Here is a 7,648-nt window from a genome sequence, read left to right on the forward strand (position 1 = left end):
TATTGTGTACGTCTATAACGTTACCATAGTTACAGAAAATACTATATCTACTGACAATGTGTTCAGCACTAATCATGCTGATGTCTAATCTTTTGTAGCGTGACATTATTCTGAGAAATATTTACGATGATTTTATGAAGATCTTTATACTTCAGATACGCTACTAACTATTTATAACAAACATTGTTTTACGAGTTTACAGCAACCCACCATCAATGTAAGGATAGAGGGACAGAACGGTCGATATATTTTTATTATAACATGATATAATCAGAAAATTTGAAATATAACTACTCATAATATTTTTGATGATTCTTCCTCCGAACCAAGCATTGAAGTACAAGACTGTAGCCCTTCTTTATGTCCTGGTTTAAACAAGAAACTAGATCATCAAATGTTATAAAATGCAAATGTTTACTATCTTTCAAGTCCAGTATTCACTAATAACCAATTAACGTGAACTATAGCCAAGTGATAACAGAGTAAATTGTAAATAGTTCAGATATTTGTAGCATTTCCTAAAACATCAGTATAACAGGTGGCTAGTTTAACATAGATAACTTTATTGTTAATTATCAAGTTTATTTCGGTTTTACAATTATCGTGTTGATGTATTTCATATTTTTTTACTGTAGTTTGCAAAGAATAAGGTTTCATCAAGAAGCATGAGGACCTGGTGTAGTGATGTGTGATGATGCTCGAGGTTCCAGTATTAAAACATAGATTACAGATGATTTGTGAAGATGCTTGAGATTCCACCATTAAAACAGATGATGTGTGAAGATGCTCGAGGTTCCAGTATTAAAACATAGGTTACAGATGATGTGTGAAGATGCTTGAGATTCCACCATTAAAACAGATGATGTATGAAGATGCTCGAGGTTCCAGTATTAAAACATAGGTTACAGATGATGATGTGTGAAGATGCTCGAGGTTCCAGTATTAAAACATAGAGTACAGATGATGTGTGATGATGATCGAGGTTCCAGTATTAAAACATAGGTAACAGATGATGATGTGTGATGATACTCGAAGTTCCAGTATTAAAATATAGATTACAGATGATGTGTGAAGATGCTTGAGGTTTCACCATTAAAACATAGAGTACAGATGATGTGTGAAGATGCTCGAGGTTTCACCATTAACACAGCGAGTACAGGTGATATGTGAAAATCCTCGAAGTTCCAGTATTAAAACATGGAGTACAGATAATATGTGAAGATGCTCGAGGTTACACTAACAAAAATGAAGTTCAAGTGATGTGTAGAGATGCTTGATGTTCCAGCATGAAACATGAAATACAGATGGTATGTAAGGATGCTCGAGGTTCCAACGTGAAACATGAAATACAGATGGTATATAAGGATGTTCGAGGTTCCAACGTGAAACATGAAATGCAGATGGTATATAAGGATGTTCGAGGTTCCAGCGTGAAACATGAAGTTCAAGTGATGTGTAAAGAGAAAGATGCTTGAGATTCTAGCAAAAAATAGCTATATATATATATACACATATGGGGTTTCATATATAATTGCTGTAAATGCTAGTAGACTTTCTTTTTTACATAATTGAAGAGACATAAAACAAAGTGCCAGAGTAAATTTTTCATCCGTTTATAATTGTTAAGTCCTAATGAATAAGTCTAAATATCTCCACCATTTTCCTGTAAGCTTTGAGTGTCAATCAAAACAAGACATCAAAACTAACATGGTTTATTGACCTTCAATTGTGTAAAAACCAAAAATGAAGAAAATTATTAACTATTAACCTACTGTAACTCAACTCAACCTCAGGTCTGCTGATGTAATTTATAATATTTCACTCCTCTTTACTGTCTTGAAATTATGACATCGTATTCAAAGAATTTATGCTAAACAATATAAAGCAATCACAACTAATCTAAATCAAGATATATTTCGATATTTGTGGTGGACAAAGATAGCTTTGTGCTTAGTAATAATAACAAACATATAAATGTTCAGACTGAACAAACTTTTAATTCCATGTACAACCTGGCTATTCTTTCCAATTCAACATATATATTTATGGAAACTGGAAATCGTTATATCTTTTTTTCTACATCGTATATAATATTACATAAGGTTCCAATTATGATAAACAGATTGTTATTGCCTAAACTGGTGACTCAGAACAGAAAGACTGATTCAACATAATAGACCTATATTGTACATCAGTCTTTCTGTTCTGAGTCACCAGTTTAGGCAATAACAATCTGTTTATCATAATTGGAACCTTATGTAATATTATATACGATGTAGAAAAAAAGATATAACGATTTCCAGTTTCCATAAATATATATGTTGAATTGGAAAGAATAGCCAGGTTCTACATGGAATTAAAAGTTTGTTCAGTTTAAACATTTATATGTTTGTTATTATTACTAAGCACAAAGCTATCTTTGTCCACAACGAATATCGAAACCTGATTTTTAGCCAATTTGAATATTAATCTTGTTTATGAAGCTTATTTTTTAAAGACATAACTGATGAAATAAATATTTGTTTTTCTAGAAGTCTGAATAAATCAAAATAAAGTGTATATTTCGTTAATTCCACATTTTTTTAGATATATCACTAAATCAATTATTTTTAATATGAAAACTTTATCATGAAAGAAAAGTTTCTGTTGATACGCCATATTAAAGGTATTAAGCACAAATATTTTATTTTTATCAAACATTTTTCTTATAGACGGATGATAAAAATCTTTTAGTATTTTCAATTTATATTGAATTATTCTACAATCTTTTTGATACGAGTCTCACTAGTGAAGAATTCAAATGATCCTTTTTTTTAAAATGACGATTCTAATGCATTCGAAATGTTAGTGAAACTTTATCATGAATTCTTTTTTAATAGATGAATGATTCCTAATAAATGTAGCTATGACCATTACATTTGTAAGTAAAACTAAATAGGAAGAATATAAAAAGTAATAGTTATCGTGAGAAATTTTAGGCCTGAGCGCCACTTCATTCAATCTCACATAAGTAGCGCTGCTAATAATGGACAACAAGGTATAATTTCATACTCTCTCAATCTATTTTTCGGTCGGTTTTAGTGTCGTGTTACACAGGCTTTATACATCATATTCTGGCTATTTTATGGTTGGTATAACCTTCGCAGTTTTCCATTACTTTTATAAAACTTAGTGGTCATAATGTCATAGTTTGAAAAAGTAAATCTCGCCATCTAGTGTCAAGTAATGTATCTAAATGTTGGTTAGTGAACTTTCAAATCTGGGCGCACGAAAATCTTGTAAAGCTAAAACTCACTCAGCGTTTTTAATATATTTATATACAAAGCAAATTATATTTGAATGAAATACCCGAAAGACATCAAAACAGCTATGACGTTGTTTGCCACGTGAGATATATAATATACTTTGGGGCTGTAGGAGTGTTGTAAGGTTTGATAACCCACTATTCTATCACTTGAATGAATATCGCAGATGGTCCTCGTGTAGCTTTATACGAAATAAACAAACAAAATCAATATTCTAACTAAAGACAATTCATTGAGACCCCTCAATAAATGGCTCAGCAGCGCCTACGGGTTTATAGTGCTAAAAATTGGGTTTCAATACCTGCGGTGGGCAGAGAACAGATGGTCCATTGTATAGCTTTGTGAAATTTGTAACACTGAAAAAACGTATTTTCATTATCGGGGTTATCAAACCTTACAACACTCCTACAGCCCCAAAGTATAGAGGGTTATCAAACCTTACAACACTCCTACAGCCCCAAAGTATAGAGGGTTATCAAACCTTACAACACTCCTACAGCCCCAAAGTATAGAGGGTTATCAAACCTTACAACACTCCTACAGCCCCAAAGTATAGAAGGTTATCAAACCTTACAACACTCCTACATCGAAACCCGGATTTTAGCGGTGTAAGTCTGTAGACATACCGCTGTGCATCAAAGTAAATGCATACCCTTTCTATGCCAGTTTAGGTCTGGTGGTTAGGGTGTTCGATGGTAAAAGAGTAGCCCAAGAATTGGCGGTGGGTGGTGTTGAATAGCTATCTTCCCTCTACTCTATCATTGCTAAATTAGGGACGGCTAATGTGTAGCTTTGCGCGAAATTCTAAACAGAACTGTGCCAGGTCATGTGAAAAAAGCGTAAGCTCAATAATAAAATTTCTAATGACAGCAAGCCACCTACTTACACCAAAAGTAAAAATCAACCTTGTAATGAGTATGACTAATAAAACATACTGTTCTTAAGTTCTTACTTGTTTTAATAGTTGGGTACTGTTAATAACGGGATTTTCGCCCATAAACCCAATAACATCTTACGAGGTTCGCCAAGCTTAGGAGATTTAGTTATTTGAAAGGGTTTTTGAACTACTTATACACTTTCGAAAAAAAACTAAGACGAGAAACCATCCTTTCTATATTTAGTCATATAATGTCGTCTTATCACACTGTATAAAAGATTTAGTTTTTAGAAAATAAAAGAAGCTTGTGGTTGCTAAAAATGTTGAACAGTTATAACAGAAAAATTTTGAAATAACAAATAAAAGTGACTTTGTTTACTAGAATTTTAAAGAAAAAGTTATAACTAAACATCTAAAATAAAAATTAAAGTTAACAACTAGAAGTGCTTTTAAACTTTTAGTTCCTGAAAGTATAAAGAAAAAGTTGTTACAAGCTTTGAAGTAAAAGTTAAAGAAAAAGAGCTGACACACGTGTAGAACTTAAAAACTAAGATCCAGGGTTCGATTCCCCCCGCGGTTGACACAGTAGATAGCTTAACGTGGCTTTGCACCAAAACAAACAAATAAAAAGAAAGCCTGCTATGAAAATAAGAATTTGGAGTATGAGTTTAAAATAACAACAATTACAGGAAACGTTTGCCATACTAGAGCGAAACCTGTTTTTTAATTAACTTGCAAATCAATGACATTTTACCTGTTTTTAAACTGTATGTAAGTTTTACAGCCAGACTTATACGTTCATGTTTTTTTTGTTGTTGCTTCTGATTTTCGCGTAAAGCTACAAGGATATTTGCGCTAGCCATACCTAATTTTGAACTGGTAGACCAGAAGGAAGGCAGCTCATCAACAGCACTCTCCGCCACGTCCTCGAATACTCTTGTTGAATAGAATCTTGGAAATTGTCCGCTATTCGTAGCGCACCCACGACCGCAGAGAGCGGAGCGCATTTTTACAGCAACGAGTCGTGAATCATAAAACCTAGGATTCACATCCAGGCATGCTAATCACTAGGCAACATCCAGATAGGTTATCTGGCATAGCTAAAACGAAAATATTTCTTTTCCTAAACGAACTAGAGAATTCTATGTGATGTATCATAAACAAATTTTCATGCTCCTCAAGTAATCAAGCGAGAACTAAAGTGAACTTGAATAACAATATAAATTACTACTGAACCACACTACCACTTCTAACAATAGATTCACGCTTCGCTTCGGGTCAGATCATCGGGCCGTTTTTAGATTATTTTCTTAGAAAAGGTGGCAACTAATTGCAACAAATGCACACCTTGATTTCTGAAATTAAGTCACGAATGTCTGATCATGTGATTTTGTAACGTCCCTTGAATAAGTAATTAATTGTTTACTTTCTAGAAGGGAAGTATTACAAGAAGAAATTTGAGTTCTAAGCCAGATAAACGAAAATATGTTTATAGCAAAAAAACCACAACTTCTAGTTTCTTAGTAATGATTTTAATAACTAGCTTCATAAAGTGACCTCGGGTTCGCAGCTTACTTAGACACCATAGTGTGTTTATATAGAATAAATAAATAATAATTGAGGAATATTTTCAGTAACTAGGCTTAAAGTTTCGGAAAAGTCTAAGAAACTGAATAAAGTATGTAGTGTCTAAAAATAAGTCTGATATTATGACGGATATTATTGATTGTAATCACGTTTCCCCAGGTTAAAAAAGGCGTTCACCATAACAATTGTTACTTCCAACTCGACTCATTTGTCTTCAGGTTACATCGTGTCAATGTTCCATGGAACACGGTTAGTTATCAGTTTCGTAATACTATTAATCTTATCAGTTTTGGAGTCTAACTGACTACTTAATCTGCTTTATTAGTTAATCAACTGTTTAGTTGGTGATCTTTTGGAAGGCAACTGACGTTATATTACCTGTTTTAGCTGTTCAAACACAACTGAATGTCTAGCTTGTGTTATTCTACAGTATTGCAGTTAATCGGAATAACTGAAAGCTAAGCTGTTGATACTATTTGGCCTCTAAACTATTTAAACTTAAACTGGCATGATAACAGTTACATATCTGATGATTTTAGTAAATTTAAACTAAAGTGGTCATATTCAATCCATAACTTCTATGGCTGTAGAATAATATTTAAACTGGCAAGATACCACCATAAGTCACAACTCAGACGCACATAGAGTATATACACAAATCCTCCGCTAAATTATTTTTAAGCTTTCTTAAAATCACAATTTTAAACTTTACTATTTCTAATACCATATGGTTTATTTTATTCATGATGTAAATTGTATATTACTTAGAATATTTTGTAATGATAAACTGGATGTTATCCTCGCATATCCTAGGAAACCACGTTTTACATTTATTACAAAATATGTATATGTCAAACACTTACAAGTTACACGAACACGTATACAGTCAGGAACACTGTTTACGTCAAATTATAGCAACAGGCCCAGTTAAAGCAAAACTCATGGTTAGGGTGCTCGACTCGCAATCTGCGGGTCGCGGGTTCGAATCCCCGTCCCACCAAACATGCTTGTCCTTTCAGCCGTGGGGGCGTTATAATGTGACTGTCAATTCCACTATTCGTTGGTAAAAGAGTAGCCCAAGAGGTGACGGTGGGTGGTGATGACTAGCTGCCTTCCCTCTAGTCTTACATTGCTAAATTAGGGACGGCTAGCGCAGATAGCAAAAGTCAGTTAACGCATTATACTAGTGGTTACAGTCATACAACGCTCATTATCTCAAAATATACCAGTGGTTACAATCATACAACGCTCATTATCTTAAATTATACTAGTGGTTACAGTCATGCAACGCTCATTATCTCAAATATACTAGTGGTTACAGTCATACAACGCTCATTACCTCAGATTATACCAGTTGTTACAGTCATACAACGCTCATTATCTCAAAATATACTAGTGATTACAGTCATACAACGCTCATTATCTCAAATTATACTAGTGATTATAGTCATATAGCGCTCATTATCTCAAACTATACCAGTGGTTACAATCATACAACGCTCATTATCTTAAATTATACTAGTAGTTACAGTCATACAACGCTCATTATCTCAAATTATACTAGTGGTTACAGTCATACAACGCTCATTACCTCAGATTATACCAGTTGTTACAGTCATACAACGCTCATTATCTCAAAATATACTAGTGATTACAGTCATACAACGCTCATTATCTCAAATTATACTAGTGATTATAGTCATACAACGCTCATTATCTCAAAATATACTAGTGATTACAGTCATACAACGTTCATTAGCTCAAATTATACTAGTGATTACAGTCATACAACGCTCATTATCTTAAAATATACTAGTGATTACAGTCATACAACGCTCATTATCTTAAAATATACTAGTGATTACAGTCATACAACGCT

General features: G+C 33.3%; 1 long non-coding RNA gene across 1 annotated transcript; it reads left to right on the forward strand.

Annotated features, from left to right (window-relative positions):
* Positions 1 to 638: 638 nt before the first annotated feature.
* On the forward strand, positions 639 to 1,475 carry LOC111089634. Its single transcript, XR_002613854.1, has 2 exons — positions 639 to 1,132; positions 1,231 to 1,475. It is a non-coding gene; the product is annotated as an uncharacterized LOC111089634 (long non-coding RNA).
* The last annotated feature ends 6,173 nt before the right edge of the window (positions 1,476 to 7,648 follow it).

The sequence above is a fragment of the Limulus polyphemus genome, unplaced genomic scaffold (assembly GCF_000517525.1).
Source record: "Limulus polyphemus unplaced genomic scaffold, Limulus_polyphemus-2.1.2 Scaffold6852, whole genome shotgun sequence".
NCBI classification, from domain to species: domain Eukaryota; kingdom Metazoa; phylum Arthropoda; class Merostomata; order Xiphosura; family Limulidae; genus Limulus; species Limulus polyphemus.